Source organism: Chelonia mydas, chromosome 11 (assembly GCF_015237465.2).
Source record: "Chelonia mydas isolate rCheMyd1 chromosome 11, rCheMyd1.pri.v2, whole genome shotgun sequence".
NCBI lineage: Eukaryota > Metazoa > Chordata > Testudines > Cheloniidae > Chelonia > Chelonia mydas.
In genome coordinates this window covers 28523232-28543659 of record NC_051251.2, presented here as the reverse complement: position 1 = coordinate 28543659, position 20428 = coordinate 28523232, and the positions used below count along the sequence as shown (strand labels likewise).

Below are 20428 nucleotides of genomic sequence, written 5' to 3'. Positions count from 1 at the left end.
AAATCATCATCTAGTGGTTTCCTTCATCTGGATCCAAATATGTAGTGTTTCTGAGTGATAAAAGCCATCATGTGACCACAGATATTTATTTATTTATCTGACAAAGCAAGCTAGTCCACCATCCAGAGAGAAATAGAAAAATGACCATAGGCTGCTTTTAAATTAGTACATGTTAACATTTTCTAAGCAGCAACATTCATATTAAAAAGCATTTATAGGCCAGCCTAGCAAAACACATCAGCTATTAATCAAAGGCTGGGAGCAAAAGCCATTGTTGTCAAGATAAGAGAGGCCTACATTTGCACTATCCAAAGAAGGGCAGGAGACATCAATAGAATCCTCTAAAATGGAAACCTTTTTCCTAAAGTGATATTTTTACACTACAGCAGTCTTAATGTGTATTTGATCACAAGATTGAAGAATCATTAGTCACCCTTTGACTTGAATACAAAAACTTATAATCTTTTAAGTAATCAGAAATATTAGTAACTACTCAACTCAGTGCTGCCACACAGGACTTGGTCAAATTCCACTGAATTATATGAACAGTGCTTCACTGTTACCCTGTTTCAGATCCTACAGCCTCCTAACTGCACAGTACTTTGCCTCCAGGTGATTAAAGTCTGCACAGAGATTGTGTGTGGCAAAGACTTGAAGACAGCTTCTTTGCGATGAATCAGAATTAACCAGATGTGAGTAAGGCATTACGGACACTTCTTCAATTAAAGAGCATCTATCAATGTGAAAGTCTGCTCTGTAAGATAATATTTGCCATTGAGTTGAAGCATATCTGAACAGGATTCTTGAATACATGAAGAAGATTGATGACTGACATTTACTGTAACACCCATTAAAAAGTCATTGTTGTAAGGGCTCCATTGATGAAAATCCATTCATAGTCTATGACCTTCATGTTACTTGCTCAGACAAGTCACTTAATGTTCTTGTGATGATGTAACATAAAAACTGATAAACAGAGATTGCATTTTGCATATGCAAACTTGTGCACACTATTTTGAGCACTAAAGTTGAACAGAAAAAGTTTAGTTTTCTCTTTCAATTTTTTTTAAAATTTAAAGAGAATAAAACGTAAGATGTATGGTCAAGAAAATACATATAATGAAAAGACAGTTTCATTCTGTATATTAGACACCAAATATTCAACAGCCACTTGTTTCAAGTAATTATTCACTAGGGGACAGATTGTGGCTCCCTCATTCAGATTGGGCAGCACATTATTCTGCAGGTATCACCATTGAAATCAAGGGAACCAGTCACAGAGTACAGTACTGCCCAAACGTAAGTAAGGGTGGCATGGGAGAACCTGGTCCTAAGACTCCAAGTGCTAAAAAGAGGTTTTATCCTCTTTATCCAAATGTGTATCATAGCAATGGTTCGTAGCCAACAGCTATGGTTCTGTTCCAGTTTTGTAAAATAATTGAATAATCGTTTTCTACTGTTCTGACTTGTACATAAGGCAACCAATTTGAATATTACCACAGGCATATTCAGTGCCCATTTAGTTTTAGTGATTTTGGGGGGAAGATCTAATTTTTTCCTGAAACTAATAGGCAAAAAGGCAGAACAGTATCATATGAGCCCGTGTGCTCTATGCTGCCAGACACATCCAGCAAGAGCACATAGCTTCATCAAGAACAAAGAATGAATGCCAGATACTGTTCTGTAAGTATTCTGAAGGTTCTCCGAGAAACTGAAATTGGGGTATCTATATGGGGTGGGTGCGGGAATTGGTCATTTGGTTACAAATAACTGAAAGAGATTAATCTGGATTTAAATTAAAATAATGCAAGTGTCTGAAAAACCTATCACTAGGAATTTTACATCTTTCATCAATTTTAACACCCCTTTAGAAATCAAGTCATCAACTGTATATTGTATGTTTCCTTAGATAATCATTCTCTCCTAATATTTAGGCATGTATTGTGCTATGACTCTTAAAATACCGAGTTATTGCAATAACTGAATTGCCAGCTATGAAGATTCTTCTGCTGGTGCTTGAAGAATACAATGCTTTTCTTGTACAATTGGAAACCCTTTTGAAAATTTGGTCCCTGGTCAGTAAAATTGCTATGAGAAGCTTACAGAGGAAAACAAGCTATTGTATATTATCTGAGAAGGACAGTCTCACTGTCAATTTTATTACAAAAATCAATCAAGGAATGGCCTCTGGTTATTTTAATAAGACACTTTTTAGAATTTGTTTCTAGTCATTTATTTCTCTGTAGCTCCAGCAACATTTTAGATAGTACCACAAGAATAACCATACAGGGTCAGATCAATGGTCTTCTGACAGTGGCCAGTGCTAGTTACTTCAGAAGGCCTGAACAGAACAGGGCAGTTTGAGCGATCCATCCCATCGTCCAGCCCCATGTTCTAGCAGTCAGAGGTTTAGGAACACCCACTTGCATCCCTGATAAGGTTACCGACCCTCCAAGATTGTCCTGGAGTCTCCAGGAATTAAAGATTAATCTTTAATTAAAGATTGTCATGTATTGAAACCTCCAGGACTGTGTCCAGGGACTAGTGTTGCCAGTTTTGGTTGATCATCTTGGCTAATAGCTATCTTCCATGAACTGATCTAATTTTTTTTTACCCCAGTTATATATTTGGCCTGCACAACATTGCCTGCCAACAAGTTCCAGATGTTGACCATACATTGTGTAAAGTACTTCCTTATGTTTGTTTTTAAGCCTGCTGCCTATTAACTTAATTGGGTGACCTCAACATTCCTCTCAATCATTCTAATAAAAGACAGATTAGTAGCTTCCTACAAAGTCAATACCACTCCAAAGATATGAGGGGCTATTAGTTATGTTACAGTAGCAGGAAATTATTTATATTGTGGTAGCACCCAGGAGCCCCATCAGAGGTCAGGCCCTCATTGTTCTAGGCACTATACAAACAAACAAAAAGACAATCCCTACCCTTGAAAAGCTTACAGTTTAAGTGTAAGATGAGAAACAACATGTGAATACAACTAACAGATGGGGGAAACACATGGTAACAATGAGACGATTATGATCAGTGTGGTAAGCAGAGGTCACAGCATACCAATTGCCTAATCATTGTAGAGACTTTTATTGGCATCATGGCAAAGGGGAGTTTTAAGAGCTGTCTGAAGGAGGAGGTCTTGTGAACGTTTATGAAGAGCTTTTTCCATGTATAAGGGGTTGCAAAGGAGAAAGCATGAAGACGCTTGTTGGAAAATATGACAATTGAGCAAGTCTGTCATGACTGGAGGAGCAGACACCCTGACAGCATATAAGATGTAACATAGTAATAGGCTATAGAATCATAGAATATCAGGGTTTGAAGGGACCTCAGGAGGTCATCTAGTCCAACCCCCTGCTCAAAGCAGGACCAAAACTCACAACCCTGGGTTTAGCAGGCCAGTGCTCAAACCACTGAGCTATCCCTCCCCCCCAGAAGGCCTTAGAAGCAAAGACAAGTACTGTGTGTTTGATGCAGTGGAGGAGGGGAGCCAGCGTAGGTATGTGAAGTAAGGGTAATATGATTGAAGTGTGGTTCTAAAGAGAGGGCTGAGTCAAAGATAATTCCCAGGTTATGGGCCTGAATGTCAGGGAGCAAGGCACTGTGGTCTACTATAACTGAGAAGGGAGGAAGGTCTGAAGGGAAAAGATTTAGAGTTCTGTTTTATCTGTGTTGTGTTTAAACTGCTGGCTAGACAAGCCAAAAGTTTAGTTTGGACAAAATGAGAAGTCCAGAGTGAAGAGGTATTTCTGTATATCATCTGCATAAAGACGATAGTTAAAGTCATGTCTGCGAATGACATAGCCCAGAACTCTGAGTAATACACATAGTTGGGCGACTTGTCCTAGTAAGGACAGAAGTTAGATTTAATTAAATACTGATAGCCTGAAGCCCAGTAATTTGGTATATGCACTAATAGACATACAGACAGACAGGCAGACAGACAATGTAACTAAGAAATAATTCCATTTTTACTTACTGAAAACATTTTTACTTACTGAAAATCTAGCACGGTGAATTATATTTCACATCAATTTAGCATCTAATTTACCTGAAGTAATGGTTACAAAGTTCTCTGATTATAATAATGTACATTCAAGCAAGAACAGCAATCAATATAGCTCTATTTGTTATAGCATTTGAACTTTTTTAATAGCATGCCAGGGGGCTGGGTGCAGTACGTACAGGTATGAAGACTAGCTTCCTCCCTGAAGAGCTTGCAATATAAATATTCTATCAATCACTCTGTCTATCTTTATTAGTATATAGGTCTGGACGTGACACTATAGTAGTTCTTTAAAAGTCTCTTTAGTGTCTTTTCTAGTCATACACAGCAAGGGTCCCCAAACTTTTTTCCCCCGAGGCCCACCTGTGCAGCTTCAATCAGCACTGCAACCCACTATTAAAAACATCCGTCTGGGAGGGGGCCCTGTGGGATGTGCGTGACCCCTTGCCTCAGTAGGGACCAGGGCCAGCAAGAGGACCAAAGGCCAGGCAGGTGTCGCAGCCAGCCACCACCGACATCTCCTGCCTTAGCAGCCCACTGAGTGCCTTGAGCTGGTCACTTGGCAGTCCTGCCCCAGTCACCCCCTGCTCACAGGCACACTCCTCTTCCGCTCCGCCAAGGACTGAGAGAAGTGTTTGGGGCCTGACAGTGCCGAGCAGAGGCAGGCACTCAGGCCAGGCCTGGCCTGGCTATTACCTTGATGGTCCCAATCATGACATTGTAAACTCAAGGCAGAAACAGAGCAGCACCACCGAGCCCAGCCCCCCGGGAGAAGAGCAGCACGGGAACAGCCATAGGGTTACCATATTTCAAGTTCCCAAATAGAGGACACTGCCAGCGGGAGGGGCAGGATGAGCTGGAGTGGAGGTACTAGAGGGGATACCTGCATTATTGCTCTCCAGGTGGGGCACAATGTCACACTCCTTGTCACAGCAGCAGGTGCAGGCCTGGAACACAGCGCCAGCCCATCAGTCCGTGTCTCCCTGCGGGCCCCTTCCCCTCCCCAAGGCAAAGAGCTGGGGCCTCACTCTGTCACCTCTCTCAGATGGGCTCTGAGGCCCCATGGCGGGGCAGGCGGCCTGGTTGAGAGGTGCTTGGTGGCTCCACTTATAGCCACAAACCCTCCAGCCTCCTTTAGCCGCCCTGAGAGCTTCCACCTCTCAGGCCCAACCCCTGCTCCTCATCCTCTGCCCACTGCCCAGCAGTTCCGCTTTGCCCTCTGCTGCCCGCTGGGGTTGCTGGGCTCCTCCAGCCCTGGGTGGGGGGCCATTGCCAGCTGCCACTCTGCCAACATATACAGTTGGAGGGGACAACACCCTCCCATGGCCCACTCACTCTGCCCATGGCAGAGCACCTGGGACTGTGTCATGCTCCATCTTTGAGCCATAGCCAACAGTTCAGGAACCCCAATGTACAGTACAATCTATAGCTCAATGACAACCCTACCCCACAAGCTGCCTTCCCCCACCCCCTCCATTTCTACCCCACCCACCTACTGACTGCTGGGGTGTTAAGTCTATTTCACCTTGAACAGCTCCTTGAAATGTGTTAACATCTTATGCTAAACAATCTGTTCCATCTTGTATTTAGCTATGACACTCAATGTGTTTCCCAGACCTGAAGAAGACCGCTATGTAAGCTTGAAAGCTTGTCTCTCTCACCAACAGAAGTTGGTCCAATAAAAGATATTACCTCACCCAACTTGTCTGTCTAATATCCTGAGACCAACATGGCTACAACACTGCATATCGTAGGTTATTGTTAGTTTCACAAAATAATCCCACTGGATTAAATATAAAAGACCATTTTTCTTTTAAACTGCCATTTCTTTAACAAGAATAGTTGTCCCTGTGAAATGTCCTGGTAAGCCTGGTATTAGCAGATCAACCTCTCTGATAAAATGTATTAGCAAGGCTAACTTTTTGCCTTCCTTCACATAATAGTTTGGAGTTTCTCTCTGCGCTCAGCCATACAGCTTTAACTGATGATAGCTTTTCAGTCAAACATCTGAGACTGGGAAAGGAGCAATCTCCCAACCAGTTGTCATGTGTTTTTCTTCTAGAGACATAAGACCAATGGATCACCGTCCCTGAATCCATTAATAGGAACAGCCTAGGGACCTGCACATGGCTCACCCAGGGACAGAACTTTTATTTTGCTTCTTGTAGAGGGTCAGCACTGAATTACAGGTGAGTGGAAGGACAATTATTGGCCTATCATGGCTCTGCTCTAAACTAAGCTATGCCGGGGTGATTGTTTTTTCCTGTGTGCTTACCTCATTTCTCTTGAGTTATTATATAGATCTATATAATTGTAAATATGTGATTGTCAATTTCATCATCATGTTTGAATTACACAGATATATTAAAGGAAGCTGTTGTTCAAACAGGAACTTGTGCATTTATTTGATAGAGTCACATTTTGGCCCCATTTCTGCTGAACCCCTTGCAATGTAAAACTTGAAAGAATAAAAGTTGGCTTTATGTACAGGACTCAGGTCCATGGTGTAACTTTTTCTTAAATATAAATGCTAACTAAATGAATACATTTCTTTTAATCTTCCTCCCTTATTGTATCTTCCTGTGTGATGTTTTCTAACAATGACTCTTGGACTCTACAGGGAAAAACCTCTCTCATTTTGGAAAGGCCATTTTAAAAAGAAGAATTGATTTAAAAAGCTTACTAGTTTTAATGGAACAGAAAATCTTCCTGCCAAAATGCATATTGATGCCATTCAGAAAACAGCTAAAGGAGGCACCAGTGATGGCACCTCCCTTATAAAACTGTTAGCCTACTAGTTAGGGCACTTCCTAGGAGTTTGCTTCCTCCCTCTGCCTTATGTGGTGAAGATTTTTAATTTAGGGCACACTCCTAAGCAGTGGGGACCCAACCACTGGGCAATAGGGTATTCTAGGGGTAGGTCTCTCAAATCTCTCCTGATGAAGCAGTTCTGCTTTACACAAATAATTAAGTGTGCTTTGGAGCAGGGGGACTGGTAACTGGGTCTCCCACATCTCAGGTAAGTTCACTAACCACTTGGCCACTTCCAGCAATTTTGTGAAGCTAGCCTGCACCCACAACAAAAATTTTCCATCAACTTTTTCAAGTCACCAAAATGTTTTGGAATGTTCAGTTTCAGTTCAACCCAAAGCAAACAAAAAATAATCAGAACTGGCAGCAAACTGGAAAAAAAAACATTTATTCACCCAGCTCCAAGTATAGCAGAAATCTCAATGTTACTACAAGTTTCCTTGTTTGTTTTGGTTTAGTCTTTTTAAGCTACGTGATTTTCAGTGACTCCTTTTTATATCCCTCATTTCCCTAAGACTGATATCTTTCTTATTGGTAAAATAATTTGGTAAAACTGGTAACATAACATGTTACCAATAACTTAAACATGTTGCCATTAAAAATAAACAAAACGTTATGCAGTATTTCAGGTATTTGTTTGCAGGCTTTGTCAACAGAATTCTTCAGTCTCTACAATATCTGTATGTTTAAAAATCAATCACAATTATTTTTAGATTCTTTAAGTATTAACACATATTTGAACTAGCTATTATATAGACTTCAGCCTCTTTGTTGACAACAGGTTTCGACTTGCACTTGTTGGCAGAAGCCCACTGATTACCTCAGAACGTCAATCAATAATGCAGTTTAATGACTTTTCGGCTCTTTTCAGGGGAGAATTTCACTAATAGTTAGTACATAAAAACTTCTAAACATGTACCATCACAAAATTAAGTACGGGAACAATGAGTGGGGGCAGCATTAACACATTTGATAGCCATAATTATAAATGCAATCTTTCCACTGTCAGCAAGTACAGTGGAAGTGGAACAAAGCAAAAAGCTTTCCCAAGCAACTACAAATCTGTCAAAATAAACTGTCCAGCAATTGGCAGAGAGCTATAAACAAAGCCTGGTTAAATGCAACACTGAAAGAAAAAAATAAATTTACACGGTTAACGTGTGTGAAATAGGAAACGACAGATTTACACATGTTAATGACTAATTTATTCATCTGTAAATTTCAGGTATGTGTGTAAATCAAGATTCCAAATCAATGTATGAACATTTTATATGAAAGTGTGAAGTGTAACACTTCCTTACACACTGCTGAGAAAATAGTGATTTAGAGAGCTTGCCATATCAAGTGTAACCTTAAACTGTGTTCAGGAAAATATTCATATATCCATAATATAGTAAGTGACATGTGCAAAATGGGGACCACCAAAAGTTACCAGCAACTTAGATACAAGTGTAAGATTACTTTTTCCATGGTGAGAGAGTACAGGTGTTTAATTCCTCACTGGAAACAACTCTAATAATAATGTGACATCCTTATAGTTAAAATGTATCTAAGAAAAAAAAAAAAAAAAAAAACAACAACCAGGAAACAAAATGATGAACAATTAAGATTTCTTGTGGGCAAACTAATAGTATAGTAATATAGTTTTCAAATTTGCACCCACAGATCTTTCTTGGATGTGAGAATATTTTAGAATCACAATTTTAAAAGTATGTCATTTATACAGTACACAATTCCAAGAAAGGGGTACTTTGTTCAATCAGACACACTAGTACAAAGTAGCATTTACAGTAACAAATGAATTGGCAGTTTGTTCCAGCTCCAGTATAAATCAAAGTTTTAGAAACCATTTTTTTTTTTTAAATGCAAGTGGTTTGATTTGGAAACAAATGTTTTGGTTCTTTTAAAAATAAAAAACTGAGGAATTTTTCTCCCAGGGTGACCTTTAAGGGGAAGACAGCTCCAGCCCTTAGCATTCCACCTCAAGGGAGAAAAGTCACATGACAGGCAGGTCATGTGGCTAAATTTATCTCCCCCCCAGAGATAAAATGGAAGCCTGGAGAGCCACAGTAGAGATTCCAGGTAAGAAGCCCTGCTCTGGGAAGCCCTGGAGAGGAGAAAAAGACACCAAGGAGCCCAGAAGGGGCTGAAAGTAGAAACTAGACAGAGCCCAGACGACAGGTTGAGGAGTGTCAGAAGCATGAAGAGGAGACAGATGCTCAGGAAGGAGAAGCTGTGCCCAGCTTGGATGGAAGGCTTGGTTTTGGACTTGGATAACCCAGAAGAAAAAGAAAAAATTCTCCCTAAGGACTAAGGTAGAGGGCCAACTCATGAAAATGACCAAACCAGGCTGATATGGTCAGGAGGTCCAACATGAGAGAGGGGAAACTGAGACAGTAGCTAGCCCAAAGCCAGAGCAGATAAGAGTCACTACTACAACATTAGGCCAAGATATTTGTTTGTCAACAACAGACAAGAAAACTTCCAAGAAACAGAGTTTGTTTCTTTTAAGATTTTTCACAGATAATACCACTGTCTGACCAGCTCTAGTTTACATACAGATACATCCCATGCACTTATTTAATTTCCTTTCATAAATCTGTCAATGTTTTATGTACAAGACCAAAACAGAATGTTCCATGCACCACATTAACTTGTAAGTCTGATCTCCATATTGGAAAAAACTTACCTGGAATCATTGCTAGGAGATAACATAGAACAGATAGTCCTTTTCCCACAATGAGTTATATTAGTGCTCACTGCAAAATTGGGGTCAGAGACCTTTACAGATCAGCAAGAGACTGAATGTATGGAACGGAGAGGCCACCCTAGATGTTGCAGGGAAAAATTGGCCATTGGATCAATTTTGGCCTCTAGATCAAGACCACCAACAAGTTTTATTAGAATACAATAATTCAAATGCAACATTTCTCCCAGTCTATAATTCCCATGATACTAAGTAATCATATGCCCTGAGTCACCCACGCTGGGCTAGATTTACAAAGTGATGTAGGGGCCTAACTGCCACTTCGATACTTAAGTCCAAAAGTTAGGCTTCGCTAGCATTTACAAAACTCCCACACACTTTCCCTGTAACCTGGGAGGTGCTTAAGTTTCCATCATTGAACCCCTGAGGCACTTAACTTTCAGCAGCTGTGCATGCCCACAGCCACTTACGACTCAGCACCACCCAGCAGCTAAGCCTTAGCAGGATTTATGAACTAGCCATTTCCCTGCCTATCTTGCCCTTGGGGACCAATCCTGATACCCACTCAAAATGGCATGAGGGTTCAGTGGGGTGAGAAGAGATGGCTTGACGCTGCAGCACCTAATTCCCTTTGTGAATCGTGACAAGGAGAAGCAGCTGCAAAGTCATACCATTGAGGGGAAATATTTTGGGGTGGGGAGAGGGACACTGTGCACAACAGTAGGTTCCTCTCTGGATTGTCCTTAGCACACCTGCTCCCAGAGCTCTGAAAAAGTTATCGAAAGGAGGCCAGAATGATAACTACAGGGAACCACCACAGACACAGCAACAGATTGCTGAATCATTCCCGACCAAACCGTTTAGCATGGACACACACGGCTGGCCCATGCCAGCCAACTCGGGCTCACAGGGCTCTGGCAGCAGAACCGTTCCATTGCTGTGTGGATTTCCGGGCTCAGGCTGGAGCCGGAGCTCTGGGACCCTGTGAGGTGGGAGGGTCCGAGAGCCCAGACTCCACCCCACACCCAGAAGACTACACAGCAACGAAACAGCCCCATAGCCCAAGCTGGCCAGTATGGGCCAGCTGGGGGGTTTTCTTTGCTGTGTACACATCCCCATGAAGAACCATTCCACTTAACCATGATAAGACATCTTTAAGAAATAACAATCCAGTTTTCCAATTAGTGAGCATTATCCTCCCTACATACACATGGGTAATGGCACACAATCAGGTTGTGATTCGATATCTAGCCCTGAAAGGTGGCAATTTTGCTACCTTTTTATTAACTGACCTTTGGAATTTGTTTCCCCTACCAGTTTTACCTCAATACTTCACATCCGGGTGGGACTAAGATGAAAAACAGCAAGACCACACCTATGCCTCAACCACCTTCTGTGTTTGAATCAGTAAATTAGTCCATTGTTCCCGCCAAAACCCTTCCCAATTGAATAATCAAACATACGGAAAATCCAGCCTTTCATCCCTGGCAGATAGTGTTAACTGTAACACATTGGATATAAAATTGTCTTGGTAGAAGAGGACAGCAAGAAGTGCTTAATTTGTACCAGAGCTTGCCAGGACTGAGTCCCAGCACCTTTAGGCTTGGCAGTTCATAGTCCCGGCACTTCTGGGCTTGCCACATCAGTTATGAATGTAAAAAGATTGCCTGAGCACAGGCAGCTTTTTCATTACAAAACTGAGCACTGCCAGCAAGTATTCATGATTCCATTTAATTCCTTATCCCTATAGACCTTTTCTCTGAGGAACTCCATGTGCTTTGCAAACACTAAAGTTTTCAACTTCCTTTTGGATTAAATAGGCATTATAATACCATTATATAGATAAGAAAACTGAGACCCAGATTAACTTAAATCACACAATAGGTGGTAAGAAAGCCAAGACTAGAAACCAAAAATCGCAACTCCTTATCTCATCTTCTAAATAATAGTGTTGGGCCCAAGTCGTGTTCCTCTCACTATAGGCCCAGTCCCACAGCCCTAATTTGTTTATCTTCCATTGTTTTTGCAGGATATGAGCAATGACTTGGAAGACATAATGTGAAGCAAGGTATGCATCTTCTCAAGTAATATGAAATTGAGATAACTGGCCAATACCAAAGAGGAAAGAGCTGGATCCATGGTGGTGTAGGTGAGGAAAGGAAAACAAATGGCAAAAGCAGGTTGAAATTTTTTTAAAACAAATGATGCGGGGAGAAAAGGTGAAATGAGGTTTGATTTGGAGATTATTTTTTCCTTTTTTGGTTTCTAAAAAGCCAGATTTATGTGTTTTCATTGGATTGCAGTTGTGGATATAGCACATTTTATAAATAAAAATGTTAAGCTGAAAGATGCTAATGGCTGCCATTACGGGAATCTCTGATCCAAGGACCACCACAGACCTCATTAAAAACAAGAGTGTGCCAAGCACACACAGGCTCAATCAAGTCCCCTTAAGAAGTAAAAACAAGAGTGTGTATTTTGGAGAGGGGGCGGCCCCAGGCACTAGGACACCTGGCAGGTCAGAGCTAAGCTGTGTGAACTCAGGGGTTTCTCTTGGCAGCAGAAGCAGGGGCTAGGATATTGATAACTGGCTGTTTGTGTTGGCAGAGAAAGCAAGGAGAGGAGTTACAAACACACCCGTGAAAGCAAGCAAAGAAACAGTTCTTTGAGCTTGCTGAAGTGTCAGACATGGGGATTTCTGAGCAATGAAACTGCATGCTGTTCATTTCTACCATATTCAAGGAAACAGAATTTTGTGCTTGTATTTTTGTAAATAAAATAAGAGTACACCTAAAATATAGCTGACCTACATCATGGATTTCTCATGTTAACCAAAACAATCCTGCAAGGCCCTGAATTTTAAGCTAATTACTCAGGCCAAAGAGCAACACTATTATGCCTTAATAATCACAAGCTATAAGCTACTACCCAGGGAGAGGATTTGGGGTAATAGTGAATAGCTATAGTTCAAACCATCAGCACAATATCTGGAAGCAAATTAAGTTAGCAAACAAAATGCTGATTTGTAAATAAAACTGCAAGTCAGAACGTTAGGCACTAATGTAAGTAAGGCACTAATGAACTAATGCAAAACTCTGGGTCTCATGAAAGGAAAGATACTGAAGAACTGACAGACCAGAATCTGGTCCCAATCTTTATACCTCCATTGAAGTCAATGGAGTTATGATAAATTACACCAACTGAGAATTCCCAGTCAAAATGTCTACTGAAAAGGACAAAAATGTGATTCAGTTTGAAGTAATCTGGAGAAAAATCTCACCGAAATCTTGGTGGGGGGGGGGGGGGGAAATCACTGGTGCAAGTTCATCAAACAGGTAAAAGTAGCAGAGTGGCATAACTTGCCTCAATATTAGTAAACACATTCCCTGAGGTCCGTTGAACTACTTCAGATTTACACTAGTATAATAGAACAGAACTTAGTACCAGTAGCATGGAAGGGGGAGGGGAGGATGGCATGGGAAAGTTAACAAAAGAGAGTCAAACCCTTTCCCAAAACTAGCTGATGTTCCATCCTCACCACTTCCAGGGCCAGATGGATTTCAATACAAGTTCTATTCTTACCCCAGGGCTTGAATTTGGTCCTTAAAGTAATTTACACTGGTTTGTTAAACTACTTACACTAATTAGCTAACCAGCGGACATGCAACATAAAATTTACACCATTTTCATTATCATTAAATTTGGCCTTGGGTTTCTAGGGTGCTATCAGATGTTATGAAAATTAGATTTATATTCACTAGAAGAGAGGAAAATAAGTGGTGTACATAATTTTGAAGGACATAGTGAAGGGGAATAAGCTCATTAACAAGATACATTGAAACTAAGTGAGGGTCAAGTACTAAGGGAAATTTTAGAAAAATGTGTTTATGTAGAGCAATTAATGTGTGAAGTAAATTATCAAAGACACATAGAGGAATCTGTTCACAGCTGCCACTTCTAAGCACCTGCTTTATCAAACAGTAGATGAGTACCAATGCTACAAAGATATTACGCAGATATGGAGTGGAATTTTCAAAAGAGCTCAGTGATGGCCTATATTCCCTTGAGAGGAAGGATGTTTCAGTGGTTAGGGCCCTAACCTGGGACTCATGAAGGTAGAAGTCTGGTAAAACTCCCGTGACGTCAATGGGAGAGGAGGTAGGACAATACCAGGTGTTTTAGAAAATCCCACCCACTATATTTAGATAAATCTATTATTCTTACCTCACATTATGTATATACAACACTTTATAAAAAAAAAAAAAAAAAAAAAAAAGTTAAAACATATGCCTTCCTCAATAATTACTGCTTAAATGAGACAGATGCAACACAAACCATTTAAGGATAAGACAGGAAGATGGGAGCAAACACAGTTCTAGTCAATCAACAATGGAAGGCGAGATGGAAGAAATGGACCTTAAAAAAAGATTTGAATGTTGAGGTCCAGACTTTTTACAGGAACTTGGGTCATATAGTTGCCTTCTTTTCTGAGGTTTAATTAGTGGAATGAACGTATTTTCTCAGATTTTCCTTGTACATTACCTTGCGTTTTGTCCCTCATCTACCTCCCTTCACAGTTTCAAAGACAATAATTGCTACAACACACACGAGAGAGAGAGAGAGAGACATGCATTATTTTATGATTACAGATTGCAGCACACTCAGTAAGTAACAGATCTTAGCTATACAGGTCCCCATCTCCTGCAAATATGTTTTACTTATGTAAGTGTATTCCATTCAGTAACAGATGTAGAAACTTACCAGTATTTCTTACAATTTTCTGTGGCATATTCTAGGAATAAACATTTCACTGACATTTAATTCACAGACTAAATTGCAGGTTATATGTCCTAAAGGCTTATTACAAGGATACCCTGACTAAATAAAATTCTTATCTGACTAGTTGTCCATCAAAAGTTATTTTTTTTATTTCACCAACCTGTGTGTGTCATACATCCATTGAAAAATCATGTGTGTGGGGGAGGTGTCTGTCTTTTGGTCTGGTCAACCAGTAACTAGCTCATATGATGTTTGTGCAGATTTCTTTCAGAAAGGCAAATACTTCCCCACCTTGCCTAACTGAAAGTTTCCTTATAGCCAGAGAGGACATGAAAGTCATTGACATCGACAAAGTTAAGTTGATAGTGAATTTTATTGACTCTCACCATCACTTCTTTTAGCAGAAGGAATTATTAGATTTTCTCACATCATCATGAGAAGGGGACAACAATTTTTAAGCCAGCCCTGAAAAAGTAGAAGAGTACAATCATCAAAACAAATGCTGCATAGATGTGAAAATGTAGCAGTGTGTCAGGCAAAACTCACATGAGAACATTCCATTTTCTGTGCTACTCCAGCATTTCCCAGTTTTGCTTTTATTCTCTAAAGTAGAATTAAAGTCTAGAAATACATCATCACTACAGATGACAAAGCTGAAGTCTGATGGACAGCTCCCTAGGCTTATTTATTTTATAGGTGCTGAGAGGGACTTCTTTAGGGCAGTCATATAGATTGATAAGGAATGATGCCATTCCATCAAGGCAAAGCAATGACCTAAGTTAAATTGGTTCATATTGTAAAAGAACTAGACCTTTAATCAGACAAATTGGAATGAAGCCTTTGACAGAATATCATCTGGTCATCCTCAAAAGGACTTAATTACATGAACTGGTAATTTCTCTTTCTGCTCATAATCTTCAAGTGAACTCAATACAACTCAATTTCAATTTTATTAGATCACATATGACGTGTTTTGCAGTACAAAAAAATGCCAGACCATACACAATCTAAATCAGCAACATCCATATCTCCAGGTAAACTCACTTCTCTGTTTATTATAAATAAAAAAAAAAAGACTTAATTAGGCCCAGAAATGTTAGGTTGCCAATAGCTAAAGGGAAGTTGTGGGCAGTAGAGGTTACCAAGAATTACAGATCAAGCAATGCAAGTTTGTACCTCCCCAAATTAAATCCTTGTACTTCATTTGTAAGAGTATTTTCCCCACTTATTACATATATGTGGGCACTTATATAGCTGAGAGTCAGTGACATCTGTCTAAATCAAACATCTGGAAGTTTGGGAGTTGTTTTGAAAAAACTAGTATATTCTTAGTGGGGACAAAAATATTTTATATCTTTACCACTTGCTGCTAAATGTATGTATCAAATGCTAACTTCTATACACCTTACCATCATTTTTCTCTCTCACGCTTTGAATGAGAAGGCAATGTAAATTTCATTCTCAGTCTGGATTATGAGGGCCTGATCCAAAGCCTGTTGAAGTCAATAGCAATCTTTTGCCTTGATTTAGAAAGGCTTGGCTGTTGTTAACCACATTTAGGAATTAAGCTATGTAAGAGGCATCATCTTGAAAAGTTTTCCATTACTGCATGTAGATTTTCCCATTCTTCATTTCAGATTATTCTGAAAGGAATTGCTGGAGATGGTGTAGGGCAGCCGTTCTCAAACTTCAGCAACCCAAGGACCCCCATTTTGATTTAAAAATTTTTGTAGACCCCCAAGCTGGCTTCTAGTTTTCCCCAGGGGTGCTCAACCCCCACTCAGCTCCAGGTCCTGCCCCCACTCCACCCCTCCCCCTCATCTTCCCGCCCCCTCCCCGCGCCTCCTGCACGCCGTGGAACAGCTGTTTTTCAGCATGCAGGAGGCACTGGGAGGGAGAGGGAGCAGTAGATCAGCGGGGCCGCCAGCCCCAAACATGACTCACAGAGCCCCTGGAGTACCCTCACAGACCCCAGTTTGACAACCACTAGTGTAGGGGACTATTAGCTTTATATGTATAGGGAATTTTCTTCTAGTAAAACACAAAGAATTTGACATAATTGACACAATCTTGGAGACATAAGTTGAATACATGGTTAAAGGAAGAGCTCAGGAAATCACCTCTCATTACCCTTAACAACATTGCTATGAATTGTATTAATAGAAGCCAAAGGCTTATTGGGTAGGGACATATTCAAGAGAAGCAGCGGCTTGTGAATCATTCAGAACACCCCTTTTAACCAATTCCACAAGTGTCATTTACAGGTGCTTTTTCTATTTTTGTATCTATACAAATGTCCTGTTCTCCAAACCCAGTTAATACAAGATGTTATGCAGTTTAACAAAGAAAAGAAAAAAAAAATCAGGTAAGGGGCCAAATTCTGACATGGTGAAAGTTGACTCCAATAAGAGTCATACTTTCTTATTCTAGGGTAGAAACCAACTGTATTTCCAATGCCTAAGATCTTACAATCTAAGCACAGTCAAAAATAAAACAAGGTTCACAGCTAGGAAGTTGAGAGGACAAGGTGGGCACAGATGATCCCAAGAATCAAAATTCAGCTCTGGAGTGCAAACACCTCAAAGTTCAGGAAGTTTTGAATCTAGGGTTTAGGTTTGGCCCAGTCTGAAGAAAGTTGTTTATGTTCCAGCCCATTTCTAAACACAAGGCAATAGGGTAAAGAAGGTTTGACAAAAGAAGTGGGGTTTAAGGAGGTATTTGAAGGAAGGTGGGAGGTTTGTCCCAAGTACAGGTTTGCATGGAAAAAGGTGCAAAGCTGAGAGTGGTAGGATAAGACAAAGGGCCAATTTGTTACATTTAGCCACTGGCCAGAGAAGGTGCCAGTGTAAAGTCTCAACACAAAGAGTTCAGAGGAATCCTTTCCCAAGCAGCCTCGCTGGTTTGCACAGGCTGCACCATCCTTTAATAATCTATCCTTTTAATGCAGTCAGACTGGCAGAACTGTTTGTTCTGGAGTCTGAAAGGGTTTGGAAATTATAGGTAATTGGCCAGAGGTTAATGTTGCAAACATCCTCTTACTAGACCACAGTGAAACCTGAAAAACAGCCATCAGTGGTGAATCTGAATTGTTGATTAGCAGAGTTCTTTGTTAGAACCTGAAAATGAAAGTTCTGCGATTCTGCTAATTCTATTATTCAGCCTTTGAAGAGAGTCTGCAATTATATCCTGGATGAAAAAAAGTCAACAACACTACAGTATTTCCATACAATTATGTGAGCAATTGCCATAATATTGTTGACCTGTCAGACTCTGAAATTACATATTCCCTGAAATATAACTAAAAAGAAAATGTGTATTTTACTTCAACAATAAAATAGTTAATTTATCTAATTTCATACAACGAAAACTGTGTCCCATTAACTTTGACATTGACTTCAGTGGGGCCAGGATTTTACCTGTAGTGTCTAAAACACTTCACAGAACTATTAAAGATGATCTGCTAAGGAGGACAGCCTGAAAGGTTTTTGTTGCTCTTTCCCCAAGAAAGTGTTTATCATAAAAACTGAAGCCTTGTTTTCAGTGTTTTCCTGCAAGTCTGTGGGGAACTAGTAGGATGACAACAGAAAAGCCATGCAAATGAGACCTGATTGAAGGGGGTAATGGTTTATATTCAGACTGTTCAAAACAATAGTGTACGTTTAACACCAATTTAACTCAAATGTCAGACAAAGATAATGTCTCTGTCAAATATTTAACACATTCTGCCCTTCAGCGAAGAGCTGAGAAAGCTACCATTCCACATCCAAGAGCTCTAGAGAGTCTTCCAGCAACACCAGACTTTACTTGCTAGGTTTCATGTTTTCAGAGTATTTTTAGTATTATTTTCTTCCCCCTCGAAACACTCTTGACTTCTCTTTGCATTATTTCTCTGTGCTTAGTGGCATTTGCAGCTTCTATCAGTTTTCCACTGAATGCATCCGATGAAGTGAGCTGTAACTCACGAAAGCTTATGCTCAAATAAATTGGTTAGTTTCTAAGGTGCCACAAGTACTCCTTTTCTTTTTGCGAATACAGACTAACACGGCTGCTACTCTGAAACCTATCAGTTTAGTGACATCTGTGAATTTCATTAACATTCTGGTACTTCCTTTTTCAGATCATTAATTATAAGTGTTAAGAGATCTTATCACTGATCAGCTGGCATCTTCCCTGATAAAACTGCATTGCCATTCATCATTACCCATTTTTTAATAGGTCCTTCATCCAGTTTGGACTCCTACTCAAGCTTAGCCCCCCTATAATCCAAATATATTACATGATATATGATCCTTCCATCCACAAATGGTTTTAGGTTTACAATAATTAAAGGACTGGTCCCTAATTTTATCATCCTAAAAAGAGCAAACAAAACTGTCTTGCGAGATTTGCTTTGCATAAACACTTTCCATCTGTTGCTCATTGTTCTGTTAGCCTCTAAATGTTGAGAAATCTGTTAATATTTGTTCCTTTGTATAAAATAAATATTAAAGCTTATATACTAAAATAAGATACTGTAGCATTTCTGCTAAAGGTTTTTCCTGCACATACAGCCATCTGTTTGATTCGATTTAATGTGTTGCCTTTTTGATCATGAATAAAGATGTACACACCCAAAGTCCAGAGGAACACAAGTGGACCAGTATAACCCCTGGTTATAACTAGTGGCTCCAGTAGAATTACATCAGGGATACATTTGGTCTATTTGGTGTTTTGAAACTGGATATTGCATAAAATGACAATTTAATAGGTTTTGTATCTTATGAAAAATATCAAAGTATATATGTCTTGTTATTTCTCAAGTGGACACAATTGCACAACATTATGTCCTTTGGTCATATACTCTGCTTTAAAGGTCATCCAAAATTCAACACAATTAAATTCAGTTAAATAATTTTTTTAATGTCAGTGATAGGTGCTAGATTTACATCCTGAAAAGTGAAGTCCTCTATTATCCACAGAACAGGAGTAGCAGCTCTGCCAGCTTCTCCACACTACACCTCCAGTATGCCTGTACCAGCTCTAGAGAACAAAAGGGTAGCTAAGCCTCCATCTTCATTCCATCACTGCCCAACGAGGGTGACAATACTTTGGTGTTGTATGGACAGCAGGTGAGCATGAACTAGAAAAGCATAGCATCAAACCAAACTCATTACCAACACGGAAAGGAACCATCTCTTTCTCAGGTACTTCTATGGCCTCTATTGCTATAGCATCTGACCAAGTGTGACATACCAGAATACAGTCCAGACCAGTGTGAGGCTGTCACCTCTTCCCTGCAACTCTTGCCCTTACAATATCCTGCTGATAGTAGCTTGCATCTGGGCTGCTCACAAACAAGCTTCCAGCACACGAGCCACACGTGAGTGTCTGTGTGTAACTGCAACCTGGGTTATACTCTGCTCTCACCAGATGATCCCAACAACCCCCAGTCTCAGATTTCACCCAGAAGTATATGTCCTGTATTGCCCAACCCTCTCCTAAATAAAATATTTGTACTAAGTCTGCAATTCATTTAAAAGAATAATATGCCCTCTTAACTCAAATAGTTAACACCATACAGGGGTATCTTATAATTTCACATACAATGCTGGCTCACACGTTTTACCAGGACAATAATGACCAGCAAATTATGACTTTTCAAATGACACCTTTCAAGGCATACTTTTCACAAACATTCTTACAATAGTATGCAGGGTATGAACACCAGGATGTATTCCGTCACATCAAATGATGTAGAAGTGAAAGTTTTTGTACCACACATTTTTTGTTACCTGAGCCTTACAGTCACTCAGTGCAGACACAGTTTGAAATATCTTCGTTCTCCCATTTCTGCCACTAGATCTTAGTCTAAGCTTCTTACCCTAAAGTTCTCCCTTCTTAGCTGAATCCAAACTCAATTTTGCTTACAGCTATCTTGGTTCTTTCAGGCCTAGCGATACCCCATGGGTTTTCACCAAGACCCACAGCATAGTAGCCTAGTTGTGAAAGTTGTAGCAAGAGGCATTCCTCCTGAGGGCTGTCAGACCCTACCTACTGGGCATTTCTATGCTCATTCTGTGGATAAGATCTTATCTACATGGGAAAATGGCACTGGTACATCTGCTTTTTTAACT

At 40.1% G+C, this 20428-nt stretch overlaps 1 long non-coding RNA gene across 1 annotated transcript in view; it reads right to left on the bottom strand.

The window, feature by feature from the left end:
• The window catches only part of LOC122462349, a 157221-nt gene that overhangs the window by 135974 nt on the left and 819 nt on the right, over nt 1-20428 (bottom strand). The window lies entirely within an intron of this gene.